Genomic DNA, 14,476 nt, shown 5'->3' with positions numbered 1-14,476 from the left:
TGGAGATGAAGGTGCCCCTAAGGTTAGGGTGCCCCAGGGGTGCTGCTGCCCCTGGAAGGAGGCTGCCCTTGAGGTGAGGGTGCCCCAAAGGTGATGATGCCCCATTGATGAGGGTGCCAGGCTAAGGGTGCCAGGAAGATTGAGGGTACCCTGGAGATGAGGTGCCCTGGAGACTGTGGTGCCCTATTAATGTGGGTTCCCCATTGCTAAGGGTGCCAGGGAGATAAGGGTGCCCCAGAGGTCAGGGTACCCCAGAGGTGTTGGTGCCCCTGAGATGAGGCTGCCCTTGGGGTGAGGGTGCCCTGGATAGGAGGCACCCCAGGCATGGTGGTGCCCTGCTAATGTGGAGGCCATGCTAAGGCTGCCATGGAGATGAGGGTGCCCCAAAGGTTGTGGTGCCCCAGAGGGGCTGCTGCCCCTGGCATGAGGCTGCCCTTAGGGTGAGGGTGCCCCAGAGGTGATGGTGCCAAATTCATGTGGGTGCCATGCTAAGGGTGCCAGGGAGGTGAGGGTGTCCCAGAGATGATGGTGCCATGGAGATGAAGGTGTCCCAAAGTTTATGGTGCCCCAGAGGGGCTTCTGCCCCTGGCATGAGGCTGCTCTTGAGGTGAGGGTGCCCCAGAGGTGCTGGTGCCCCATTCCTGGGGGTGCCATGCTAAGGGTGCCAGGGAAGTTGAGAGTACCCTGGAGATGAGATGCCCTGGAGACTATGGTGCCCTGGAGACTATGGTGCCATGCTAAGGGTGCCAGGGAGGTGAGGGTGTCCCAGAGATGATGGTGCCATGGAGATGAAGGTGCCCCTAAGGTTAGGGTGCCCCAGAGGGGCTGCTGCCCCTGGCATGAGGCTGCTCTTGAGGTGAGGGTGCCCCAGAGGTGCTGGTGCCCCATTCCTGGGGGTGCCATGCTAAGGGTGCCAGGGAGCCCAGGGTGCCCTGTGCTTCATCCTCCTGGCTCTGAGGAGTCTCTCCTGGAGCTGGGGAGGGGGTATAGGCAGTGCCCCGGGGAGGTTCCTTGCCCCCCAGGGTGGTCCCTTGCCCCCCGGGGAGGTTCCTTGCCCCCTGAGGAGGACCCTTGCCCCCCAGGGAGGTTCCTTGCCCCCTGGGGATGTCCCTTGCCCCCCGGGGATGTCCCTTGCCCCCTGGGGATGTCCCTTGCCCCCCGGGGATGTCCCTTGCCCCCCGGGGAGGTCCCTTGCCCCCCAGGGAGGTTCCTTGCCCCCTGGGGATGTCCCTTGCCCCCCGGGGAGGTTCCTTGCCCCCTGGGGATGTCCCTTGCCCCCCGGGGATGTCCCTTGCCCCCTGGGGATGTCCCTTGCCCCCCGGGGATGTCCCTTGCCCCCCGGGGAGGTTCCTTGCCCCCTGGCAGCTCCTTTTGCCCTTCCTGCAGCCAGGGCTGATTCAGCTCCTCAGCCTGGCTGGAATGTGTGAAAATTGGGGAGAAGAAGAAACCTCAAACAGCCCCAAAAGGAACATCCTGGGAGGGTGTGTGTGTGTGTGTGTGTGTGCTGACCTGTGCCTCTGGCATGCAAAGCATCCACCCAGACCCCCCCAAACCCAGCTGCCAGGCGTCAATCCTGACCCCCAGGGGGTTAAATCAGCCTCCCTGACTCAGCAGGAGGGCTTTGGAGGGACAGAAGGAGGCATCTTGGCTCTCATCCCAATCCCAATCCCAATCCCAAGACATTTCCTCCCTGTTGCAACATCAGAGCTGGTGCTGCTCCCCCCCCCCCTCTCAGTGCCAGGGCCTGGGCACAGGGGGTGCCAGCAGCTCCTCTGCACCCTCCTGGCTGAGGGATGGAGCTTTGGTGCTTCCAATCACAGCCCCAGGGGGATCCTGCTGCCTCCTGCCCTGAAATGGGGGAGGAGGGAGTGGGGGTAAGGGGAGATCAGCCAGTGTGGGGGGCACTGATTGTCTTTGCTGAGCTGTGCCTCTGGCACACAAAGCATCCACCCAGACCCCCCAAACCCAGCTGCCAGGCGTGGGTCCTGACCCCCAGGGGGTTAAATCAGCCTCCCTGACTCAGCAGAAGGGCTTTGGAGGGACAGAAGGAGGCATCTTGGCTCTCATCCCAATCCCAATCCCAATCCCAATCCCAAGATATTTCCTCCCTGTTGCAACATCAGAGCTGGTGCTGCTCCCCCCCCAGTGCCAGGGCCTGGGCAAAGGGGGTGCCAGCAGCTCCTCTGCACCCCCCTGGCTGAGGGATGGAGCTTTGGTGCTTCCAGTCACAGCCCCAGGGGGATCCTGCTGCCTCCTGCCCTGAAATGGGGAGGGGGAGAGGGGGTGGGCAGAGATCAGCCAGTGTGGGGGGCACTGATTGTCTTTGCTGAGCCAGACCCCCCCAAACCCAGCTGCCAGGTGTGGGTCCTGACCCCCAGGGGGTTAAATCAGCCTCCCTGACTCAGCAGGAAGGCTTTGGAGGGACAGAGGGAGGCAGCTTGGCTCTCACCCCAATCCCAATCCCAATCCCAATCCCAATCCCAAGACATTTCCTCCCTGTTGCAACATCAGAGCTGGTGCTGCTCCCCCCCCACAGTGCCAGGGCCTGGGCACAGGGGGTGCCAGCAGCTCCTCTGAGCCTTCCTGGCTGAGGGATGAAGCTTTGGTGCTTCCAGTCACAGCCCCAGGGGGATCCTGCTGCCTCCTGCCCTGAAATGGGGGAGGAGGGAGTGGGGGTAAGGGGAGATCAGCCAGTGTGGGGGGCACTGATTGTCTTTGCTGAGCTGTGCCTCTGGCACACAAAGCATCCACCCAGACCCCCCAAACCCAGCTGCCAGGCGTCAATCCTGACCCCCAGGGGGTTAAATCAGCCTCCCTGACTCAGCAGGAGGGCTTTGGAGGGACAGAGGGAGGCAGCTTGGCTCTCATCCCAATCCCAATCCCAATCCCAAGACATTTCCTCCCTGTTGCAACATCAGAGCTGGTGCTGCTCCCCCCCACAGTGCCAGGGCCTGGGCAAAGGGGGTGCCAGCAGCTCCTCTGAGCCCTGCTGGCTGAGGGATGAAGCTTTGGTGCTTCCAGTCACAGCCCCAGGGGGATCCTGCTGCCCCCTGCCTTGAAATGGGGAGGGGGACTGGGGGTGGGGGGAGATCAGCCAGTGTGGGGGGCACTGTTTGGCTTTGCTGAGCCAGACCCCCCCAAACGCAGCTGCCAGGCGTGGGTCCTGACCCCCAGGGGGTTAAATCAGCCTCCCTGACTCAGCAGGAGGGCTTTGGAGGGACAGAGGGAGGCAGCTTGGCTCTCATCCCAATCCCAATCCCAATCCCAAGACATTTCCTCCCTGTTGCAACATCAGAGCTGGTGCTGCTCCCCCCCCACAGTGCCAGGCCCTGGGCAAAGGGGGTGCCAGCAGCTCCTCTGAGCCCTGCTGGCTGAGGGATGAAGCTTTGGTGCTTCCAGTCACAGCCCCAGGGGGATCCTGCTGCCCCCTGCCCTGAAATGGGGAGGGGGAGAGGGGGTGGGGGGAGATCAGCCAAGTTTGGGGGGCACTGTTTGACTTCTGGGGGGGCTGCTGGCACAGCACCCAGGCTGGGGTGGGGCTGGGGAGCGAGCTGAAGCCATTGTGGTGGCGCTGAGGGGGCTCTAAGGTGGGCATGGGGCACATGCTCCCTTCCCATGCAGGTGGTGGGGTGGGGGGGGGCACAGGGGTGCTCCAGTTGCACCCCAAGACGCTCAGCCTGGGGGGAGGGGGGGGTTGGTTGAACAAAGCAAGGTCCACCCCCAGGGCTGGGGGCTGAGGGAGCTCTCCATGAGCTGCTGTAAACTTCCCTCCCTCCCTCACTGGGGTTTCAGCCCAGGAGTGGCTCCAGCTCCATTCTCCTCTGCTGGGGGAGGGGGCCACAGGTTCCAGCCACCCCCCTGGGGCTTGGCTCTTCCCTCCCCTCCCACCTCCTGAAGCCAAGGTGCTGCTTTGGGGTCAGGCACCTTGTGGTGACCCAGAGCCTCATCTGCCAGGGGGAGAGGACTCAAGGGAAGCCAAACCACCCCAGGACCTCCCCAGCCAGGAGCTGGGAGCTGCTCCAAGCCCTTTGGGCTTGCCCCAGGGAGCTGCTCCCAGCTCCTCTCCTGCTTGCCCGTGGTGTTGCCATCGGCTTGGGGCGACCCAGGGGTCCCCCCTCCAAAGCCTGCCCAGGTCCCTGCTGGAGTTTTGGCACCCCTGGGGCCCGAGGTGGGCTCCATCCCCAGGCTGTGCCTCTCTGCCTGGGAGGGATTGCCTTTGCCTTCTGCTGTGCTGCCCTTTCCCTTCCTGCCTCCGTTGGAGCCTCCAGCGTCGGCCCCCGGGCTGGGCTGGGGATTCAGTTGGTGGCTTTGCCCTCCTGGGGGACAGCACCACAGGGGTGGGAGAGGGAGGCCATGACCCACCAGGAAACCACAAACGGTTTCGATGTGTTTATTAGCTTGGGCACAACTTCCCCTGCCCTCCTCCCCCGGCAGGGGCCACTGCCTCTCCAAGCCACTTGAGCTCCCCTGGGCTCGGTTCCATGACCAGTTCTGGGGGCCCCCCCAGCACCAGAAGGACATTGAGCTGCTGGAGAGGCTCCAGAGGAGGCCACCAAGAGGAGCAGAGGGTTGGAGAACCTCCCCCGTGGGGACAGGCTGGGAGAGCTGGGGCTGTGCAGCCTGGAGAAGGCTCCAGGGAGACCTCAGAGCAGCCTTGCAGGAGCTGAAGGGCTCCAGGAGAGCTGGGGAGGGACTTGGGCCAAGGGCTGGGAGGGACAGGCTGAGGAGGGAGAATGGCTTTGAGCTGGGAGAGGGGAGATTGAGGGTTAGGTCTTTGCAGTGAGGGTAGAGAGAGCCTGGCACAGGCTGCCCAGGGAGGCTGTGGCTGTGCCCTGCCTGGAGGTGTTCAGGACCAGGCTGGATGAGGCCTTGAGCAAGCTGTGCTGGGAGGAGGTGTCCCTGGGCATGGCAGGGGGCTGGAGCTGAGCTTTGAGCTCCCTTCAAACCCAAAGCATTCTCTGAACCTGCTGCTGCTGCCCTGCAGCTCTGGGGCTGCTTGAACTGTGTCCCTGCCCCATGGCAGGGGGCTGGAACTGGCTGAGCTTGGAGCTCCCTTCCAACCCTGACCATTCTGATTCCATCATTCCACACACCCCAAGGATGTGCAAAGGGTTTGGGGTGCAGCACCCACGGGACCCTTCCAGGGCCTCGAGTGGCCCTGAGGGGGGCTTGGCAGCAAAGCTGAGGTAGGTTTGATCTGGGGGGGGTGGTGGGGTGGATGCTAGCTCCAGCATGGCTGGGACTGTGATGCCCTCACGGTGTGGGGGACACAGAAGCAGAGTCAGAGCAGGGCTGGGGGTGGGGGGAAGTTCACTACCCCCCCCCAGGGGTGATGCTTGCTGTCATGGAGAGGCTGAGTGGGGCTGGCTGTGGGTCCCACTCTCTCTCCTCCAGGAAGAGCTCTGGCAGAGGTTATTTTTAGGGAAGAAAGAGAGCAAAAATAAACCAAGCAGAAAGAGGAGAGAGAAGTTTCCTCTTTTCCTTCCCCATCTCAGGCACGTGGGGGTGAGGTCATGGAGGGCCTGGGCTGGCGGCAGGATGTGCTTCCAGCTCGGACTAATCTCATCCCCAGGGCCACAGCCAGACTGTTCTTGGCCTGGAAGGGGGGTGTGGGGGGGTGTGGGGGGGTTTGTTTCTCCTGCCTCTGCCCCCCAGCCAGCTGCCCCCTCCAGCTCCACTTTGCTCCTGGGCAAGCCACCACATCCTGAGGCAGCCCTTGGGCTGCTTCCTTGGCTCCCCTCTGGGGCTTCCCGGAGTGGCTTCTGCGTCCCAGAGGCTGATGTGGCTTTCCCTGGAAAATCAGCCCCAGATGTGGCTGAGCTGCTGCTGCTGCAGCACCAGGGGTGGGGATGGGGCCTGGGGACGTGGGGGTGGCAGGAGGGACCTGCTGGGTGACCAGGACCTGAGAGACAGCAGCTCCTGGAAGGGTTTATCCCACTCGTGGGCAGGGGAAGAGTGACCCCGTGCCCCCCAGGGAGGGGTGACAGCAGCACCTAGGGGTCCTCACCCTTGGGGACAGCAGGAGGGGACCTGCTGGGTGACCAGGACCTGAGAGACAGCAGCTCCTGGAAGGGTTTATCCCACTCGTGGGCAGGGGAAGAGTGACCCTGTGCATGCCAGGGAGGGGTGCCAGGGGTTCCTAGGGGTCCTCACCCTTGGGGACAGCAGGAGGGAGCTGCTGTGTGACCAGGATCTGAGAGACAGCAGCTCCTGGAAGGGTTAATCCCATTCCTTGAGGAGCATGGGCAGGGGAAGAGGATTCCCTGTGCGTGCCAGGGAGGGGTGACAGCAGCACCTAGGGGTCCTCACCCTTGGGGACAGCAGGAGGGAGCTGTTGGGTGACCAGGACCCGAGACACAGCAGCTCCTGGAAGGGTTTATCCCACTCGTGGGCAGGGGAAGAGTGACTCTGTGCACCCCAGGGAAGGGTGACAGCAGCACCTAGGGGTCCTCACCCTTGGGGACAGCAGGAGGGACCTGCTGGGTGACCAGGACCTGAGACACAACAACTCCTGGAAGGGTTAATCCCATCCCTTGAGGAGCATGGGCAGGGGCAGAGGATCCCCTGTGCCCCCCAGGGAAGGGTGACAGAGGCTCCTAGGGGTCCTCACCCTTGGGGACAGCAGGAGGGACCTGTTGGGTGACCAGGACCTGAGAGACAACAGCTCCTGGAAGGGTTTATGCCACTCGTGGGCAGGGGAAGAGTGACCCTGTGCACCCCAGGGAAGGGTGACAGAGGCACTTAGGGGTCACTCACCCTTGGGGATGGCAGAAGGGACCTGCTGGGTGACCAGGACCTGAGAGACAACAAGTACTGGAAGGGTTTATCCCACTTGTGGGCAGGGGAGGAGGATCCCCTGTGCACCCCAGGGAGGGGTGACAGCAGCACCTAGGGGTCCTCACCCTTGGGGACAGCAGAAGGGACCTGCTGGGTGACCAGGACCTGAGACACAACAAGTACTGGAAGGGTTTATCCCACTTGTGGGCAGGGGAGGAGGATCCCCTGTGCACTCCAGGGAGGGGTGACAGCAGCACCTAGGGGTCCCTCACCCATGGGTACAGCAGAAGGGACCTGCTGGGTGACCAGGACCTGAGAGACAGCAGCTCCTGGAAGGGTTTATCCCACTCGTGGGCAGGGGCAGAGGATCCCTTGTGTCCCCCAGGGAGGGGTGACAGCAGCACCTAGAGACTCCCTCAGCCCTGGGGACAGGCCCTGGGCCCTGAGCAGTGCCACCAGCATGAGGCTGAGCACAGCCCCGGTGTCCTGGCTGGCTGTCAGGGCACGGAGCAGCCTCCAGCTCGGCCGGGGGGGCCGCGGGGCAGCTCCTCTCCAGCAGCTGCCCACATCCCGGGGCTGTTTCCCGGGAAGCAGGATCCTTCCTGGGGGAGGCAGGATCCCGTTGCCCTGCCACTTCCCAGCCAGGCTGCGCCCCCAGCTTGATGGCACAGCCCCACCGCGGGGGGCTGCATCGTGAGCCGTAACAGATGCGGGATGCTCGGGGGACCCTCGGGGACCTCCCGGCCGAGGTCCCCAGCCCAGCGTGGCCCTGCTGGCCCTGCTGAGGGCAAACTGGCAGAGGGCTGTGGGGCGGGAACCGCTCCCTAATCGAAAGAGGATGGAAAAAACTCTTGTGGCTGCTCGGGAATGAGGCAGGAGCAGACCACACCAACCTCCAGATGCGACAGCAGCAGCCGCGGGACGAAATTCCACCGCAGCCTCCTGGAGGATGAGCACCGAGGGGGGAGGAGGAGGAGGAGGGGAGGAGAGGGGAGGGAGGCAGCTGCAGGCTGGCCCTGTGGCAGCCCCGGGCATGGGAAGTGGCCTGAAGCCCTCTCCCCACGGCTGGGAGCAGATGTGGGGCTGCCCAGCGGGTGCCCAGCTCATGCCCAGGGCTCCTCGTGGAGCTGGGGTCGGCCTGGCTCATCTCTGCTCCTGCAGCTAAGCCTTGCCAAGACTTTCAGGGATTCTTGGTCTGTCCCACGGCTTGGGGTAGGAGGAATCACAGCAGGGGCTGCTGACTCTTTCCAGGACTTGGAGGGACTCAGAATCCTGACCTCCAATCCTGGGTCCTGGGTCCCGGGTCCCATCCAGCGTCCTGGGTCCCATCCTGCATCCTGGACCCCCTCCTGCATCTCAGGCCCCAAAACCTGCATCCTGACCCCAAGTCCTGCATCCTGACCCCAAATCCTGCATACTGATATCCACCCTGCATCCTGACCCCCAATCCTGCATCTCAGGCCCCAAATCCTGCATCCTGACCCCAAATACTGCATACTGATATCCATCCTGCATCCTGCCCCCCAATCCTGCATCTCAGGCCCCAAATCCTGCATCTCAGGCCCCAAAACCTGCATCCTGACCCCAAGTCCTTCATCCTGACCCCAAATACTGCGTACTGATATCCATCCTGCATCCTGACCCCCAAATCCTGCATCTCAGGCCCCAAATCCTACATCCTGACCCCCAATCCTGCATCCTGGACCCCATCCTGCATCCTGGACCCCCAATCCTGCATCCTGGACCCCATCCTGCATCCTGACCCCCAATTCTGCATCCTGGACCCCATCCTACATCCTGACCCCCAATCCTGCATCTCAGGCCCCAAATCCTGCATCCTGACCCCCAATCCTGCATCTCAGGCCCCAAATCCTGCATCCTGACCCCAAATACTGTGTACTGATATCCATCCTGCATCCTGGATCCCACCCTGCATCCTGGACCCCATCCTGCATTCCTGCATCCTGACCCCTAATCCTGCATCCCAGTCTCCAGCCCTGCATCCTGGACCCCATCCTTCATCCTGGTCCCCATCCTTCATCCTGGTCCCCATCTTATATCCTGAATCCAATCCTGGACCCTATCCTGCACTATGAACCCCACTCTGGAACCTATCCTGCATTCTTAACCCCATCCTGGACCCTATCCTGCACTATGGACCCTATTCTGGACCCTGTCCTGCATTCTCAGCCCCATCCTGGACCCTATCCTGCATTCTCAGCCCCATTCTGGACCCTATTCTGCACTATGAACCCCACTCTGGACCCTGTCCTGCATTCTCAGCCCCATCCTGGACCCTATCCTGCATTCTCAACACCATCCTGGACCCCACCCTGCACTATGAACCCCACTCTGGACCCTATCCTGCATTCTCAGCCCCACTCTGGACCCTATCCTGCATTCTCAACCCCATCCTGTCTTGCCCAAATCCTACATCCTGACCCCCAAATCCTCCACCCTGCCCTCCAGCTCTGCATCCTGGCCCTCATCCTGCATCCTCCTCACGCACGGCCGTGAGAGACGACCCAACCCCAAGGTCCGGGCGAGGTTTTCCTCGAGCATCCCCCTCTCCCCGGGGCCGCTCAGGTTCCCTCTCGCGGTTCCGAGCTCCCCAGCAGCGCCGCCGCCGGGCGCCGCTTCCATCCCTCCGCCTTGCGGCAGCCCTCTCGCTCCGCCGGCTTGCGGAGGGGCCCCGGGGCTGGCTTTTGCCAGCGGTCCCGGGGGGCAGGCAGGGAGGATGGGTGGAGGCCCCAGCAGCACATGCCAAGATGCATCAGCCCGTGTTTTTCTGGTGGTGGCTGAAGGTTGTTTGTGCTGTGCCGGGGATGATACAATGCTCTTGGCCGAGGTGCAGGAGCCAGGCGCCGGGTACACGAGGTGCTAGCGGCCGGGAGGAGCTTTGGGCTCCCCCGAAGCATCTCCTCCTCTAAGCCTGAGCCTCAACCCCCCCAAAAAAGTGATAATAAATCGCTGTGGGACCCTGTTTTGAATCGGCTTGGCTGCAGGCCTTCATGAGCACCCCACTTCCCAGCTCTGTTCAACTCTTCATCCTGGCACTGATGCTTCCTGGAGTGGGAGAGCTGAGCAGGGAAAGGAGGGAAAGGACTAAAAGGACTTCACCTCCTGAATCATAGAATCACTGAACTGTCAGGGCTGGGAGGGAGCTCAAGGCTCAGCCAGCTCCAAGCCCTTGCCATGGCCAGGGACACCTCACACCACAGCAGCTTGCTCACAGCCACCTCCAGCCTGGCTGCAAACACCTCCAGGCAGGAGGCTTCCACCACCTCCCTGGGCAGCCTGTGCCAGGCTCTCACCACCCTCCTGCCCAACAACTTCTTCCTCACAGCCAAGCTCCATCTCCCCACTTCTAGTTCTGCTCCATCCCCCCCAGTCCTATCCCTCCCTGGCACCCTCCAAAGTCCCTCCCCAGCTTTCCTGCAGCCCCCTGCAGCTCCTGGAAGGCCACAAGGAGGTCTCCTGGGAGCCTTCTCCTCTCCAGCCTGCACAACCCCAACTCTCTCAGGCAGTCTGCAGAGCAGAGCAGCTCCAGCCCTCTGCTCCTCCTCCTGGCCCTGCTCTGGACACCTTCCAGCCCCTCCAGAGCCTTCCTGGCACAGAGGCTCCAGAGCTGGCCCCAGAGCTGCAGCTGTGGGCTCAGCAGAGTGGAGCAGAGGGGCAGAATCCCCTCCCTGGCCCTGCTGGCCACACTTCTCTTGCTGCAGCCCAGGCTCTGCTTGGCTCTCTGGGCTGCCAGTGCTCCCTGCTGGCTCCTGCTGAGCTTCTCCTCCCCCAGCACCCCCAAGGCCTTTCCTCCAGGGCTGCTCTCCAGCCAGTCCCTGCCCAGCCTGTGTCAGTGCCTGGCATTGCCCTGCCTGGCTGCAGGACCTTGCCCTTGCAGGTTTCATTCCCAGGGTGGGTTCTGGGGCTCCAGGAGCTCCAGAACTGGACTTCACCTGCTGGAAAGACTTCACCTGCTGGAAGGACTTCACCTGCTGGAAGGACCATCAGTTTTCTTGGCAAAAAAGCAGGAATTGCATCAAAATTGGACTCTCCAACCCCCACATGGAAGCAGCTGGAGCCCCTTCCCCCACCCCCATTGCTGGGGGTCTGCTCAGCTCTGCTCTCGGATGGGGATGGAGGTTGCAGTGGGTGGGAGGAAGAGGGTGAGGAAAAAAAAGGGCAGGTGATGGGATGGGAAATGTCCCTAGGGAGGGAAGCCAGGGCTGCTGGGATGCTCCTGCACCTCATCCAGCTGCGAGGGAGCTGGGAAAGGACGGATTTAGCAGCGGTGCTGGCCCGGGAGCGTGGGAGAGGGCTCTGCTCCCTGCCTGGGGGCTTCCTCCAGAGAGATGCCAGCTGGGCTGGGTCCTGCTGGGTGCCCTCCTGTGAGCACAGATCACACAGCCACAGATTCACTTAGGCTGGAAAAGATCTTTCAGATCATGGAGTCCAAGCCTTAACCCAGCACTGCCAGGCCACCACCAAACCCTGGCCCTCAGCACCACATCTGCACAGCTGTCAAACCCCTCCAGGGAAGGGGATTCAACCACTTCCCTGTCCTGAGCCTTGGCAACCCTTTTGGGGAAGAAATTGTTCCTTATGGCCAACCTAATCCTCCCCTAGGGCAACTTGAGGCCATATCCCCTTGTCCTGTCACTTGTTCCTTGGGAGCAGAGCCCAACCCTCACCTGGCTGCAGCCTCCTCTCAAGGAGCTGCAGAGAGCAATGAGGTCTCCCTCAGCCTCCTTCCTCTTCTCCAGGCTCAACATCCCCAGCTCCCTCAGCTGCTCCTCACCAGACTTGTGCTCCACAGGGGCTTTAAACCAGTGATGCCAGACCCAGGCTGCCTGCAAGCGGGGCTGGACCAGGGATTGGTTTCCCAAAGCCCCAGAGATGCTTTACATAAACCCAGAATGATCTCAGACCCTTCACAAGACCAAGGTTTGGCTGGGGGGCTGCAAGGTTGAAGAGCTTTTGGCAGCACCCCCAAAGTCCACTTCACTTCCTTATCACCATCTTCATCACCATATCACCATCTTCACCCCCATATCACCATCTTCATCACCATATCACCATCTTCACTCCCTTATCACCATCTTCACTCCCTTATCACCATCTTCACTCCCTTATCACCATCTTCACTCCCTTATCACCATCTTCACCCCCATATCACCATCTTCACTCCCTTATCACCATCTTCACTCCCATATCACCATCTTCACCCCCATATCACCATCTTTACCCCCATATCACCATCTTCACCCCCATATCACCATCTTCACTCCCTTATCACCATCTTCACTCCCTTATCACCATCTTCACTCCCTTATCACCATCTTCACCCCCATATCACCATCTTCACTCCCTTATCACCATCTTCACTCCCATATCACCATCTTCACCCCCATATCACCATCTTTACCCCCATATCACCATCTTCACCCCCATATCACCATCTTCACCCCCTTATCACCATCTTCACTCCCTTATCACCATCTTCACCCCCATATCACCATCTTCAGCCCCATATTATCATCTTCACTCCCTTATCACCATCTTCACTTATCACCATCTTCACCCCCATATCACCATCTTCACTCCCTTATCACCATCTTCAGCCCCATATCACCATCTTCACCCCCATATCACCATCTTCACTCCCTTATCACCATCTTCACCCCCATATCACCACCTTCACCCCCATATCACCATCTTCAGCCCCATATCACCATCTTCACTCCCTTGTCACCATCTTCACTTCCTTATCACCATCTTCACTCCCTTATCACCATCTTAACTTCCTTATCACCATCTTCACTTCCTTATCACCATCTTCACCCCCATATCACCACCTTCACCCCCATATCACCATCTTCAGCCCCATATTATCATCTTCACCCCCATATCACCATCTTCACTCCCTTATCACCATCTTCACTCCCATATCACCATCTTCACTCCCTTATCACCATCTTCACTCCCTTATCACCATCTTCACTCCCATATCACCATCCTCACTCCCATATCACCATCTTCACTCCCTTATCACCATCTTCACTCCCTTATCACCATCTTCACTCCCATATCACCATCTTCACTCCCATATCACCATCTTCACTCCCTTATCACCATCTTCAGCCCCTTATCACCACCTTCACCCCCATATCACCATCTTCATCACCATATAACCATCTTCACTCCCTTATCACCATCTTCAGCCCCTTATCACCATCTTCACTCCCTTATCACCATCTTCACTCCCTTATCACCATCTTCACTCCCATATCACCATCTTCACTCTCTTATCACCATCTTCACTCCCATATCACCATCTTCACTCCCTTATCACCATCTTCACTCCCATATCACCATCTTCACTCCCTTATCACCATCTTCACTCCCTTATCACCACCTTCACCCCCATATCACCATCTTCATCACCATATAACCATCTTCACTCCCTTATCACCATCTTCAGCCCCTTATCACCATCTTCACTCCCTTATCACCATCTTCACCCCCATATTATCATCTTCACCCCCATATCATCATCTTCACTCCCTTATCACCATCTTTACCCCTTTATCACCATCTTCACTCCCTTATCACCATCTTTACCCCTTTATCACCATCTTCACCCCCACCAGCCATTGCAGAGGGTTCCAATCTCTGTTTCCAGCCCAAAAGGAACCCTGCAGCTCCCAGACAGGGCAGCAGGCTGGGGCTGCAGCATGTGCATGCCATGGCATCAGCACACCTGGCACTAGTGGCTCTGGCTGCATCCCCTGCAGTGGGAAAGGGCTGGGTCCCGGCACGGAGCCACATCCAGCTCTCAAGGCCAAAGCTCCCCAGGGCTGAACCACCATCAGCTTCTGGGTCTCTTGAAATGTTTGAGGTGGTCCAGAGGAGGCCACAGAGATGAGCAGAGGGCAGGAGCTCATCCCCTCTAGGGACAAGGCACCCTGAGGGGGAAACTGGCAGCCCTCACATGTCCTAGGAGTTCAGCAAGGCCAAGGGCAAGGTCCTGCAGCTGGGGCAGGGCAATCCCCAGCACAGATCCAGCCTGGGGGAGGAGTGGCTGAGGGCAGCCCTGAGGAGAAGGCCTTTTGGGGCTCTCTGTTGGTGACAAAGTCCCCAGGAGCCAACAGTGGTCCCTAGCAGCCCAGAGCCAGCTGAGAGCTGAGCTGCAGCCAGGGCAGGGAGAGAACAGCACAGGGAGGGGATTCTGCCCCTCTGCTCTGCTCTGCTCAGCCCCCACCTGCAGCACTGCCTCCAGCTCTGGGGGGCCCAGCACAAGCAGGACCTGGAGCTGCTGGAGAGGCTCCAGAGGAGGCCACAGAGATGAGCAGAAGATGAAGAATCTCTGCTATGGGGACAGGCTGGGAAAGTTGGTGCTGTGCAGCCTGGAGAGGAGAAGGCTGCAGGGAGACCTCAGAGCAGCCTTGCAGGACCTGAAGGGCTCCAGGAGAGCTGGAGAGGGACTTGGGCCAAGGGCTGGGAGGGACAGGCTGAGGAACAATGGCTTTGAGCTGGGAGAGGGGAGACTGAGAGTGGAGAGGAGGAAGAAATTGTTGAGAGTGAGGCTGGGGAGAGCCTGGCACAGGCTGCCCAGGGAGACTGTGGCTGTGCCCTGCCTGGAGGTGTTCAGGGCCAGGCTGGATGAGGCCTTGAGCAAGCTGTGCTGGTGCAGAGGGTTTGA

Source organism: Melanerpes formicivorus, unplaced genomic scaffold (genome assembly GCF_026170545.1).
Source record: "Melanerpes formicivorus ecotype bairdi unplaced genomic scaffold, bMelFor1.0.p_v2 SCAF_82, whole genome shotgun sequence".
NCBI lineage: Eukaryota > Metazoa > Chordata > Aves > Piciformes > Picidae > Melanerpes > Melanerpes formicivorus.
The sequence above is the reverse complement of the archived record's forward strand: the minus strand, read 5'-3'. Positions refer to the sequence as shown.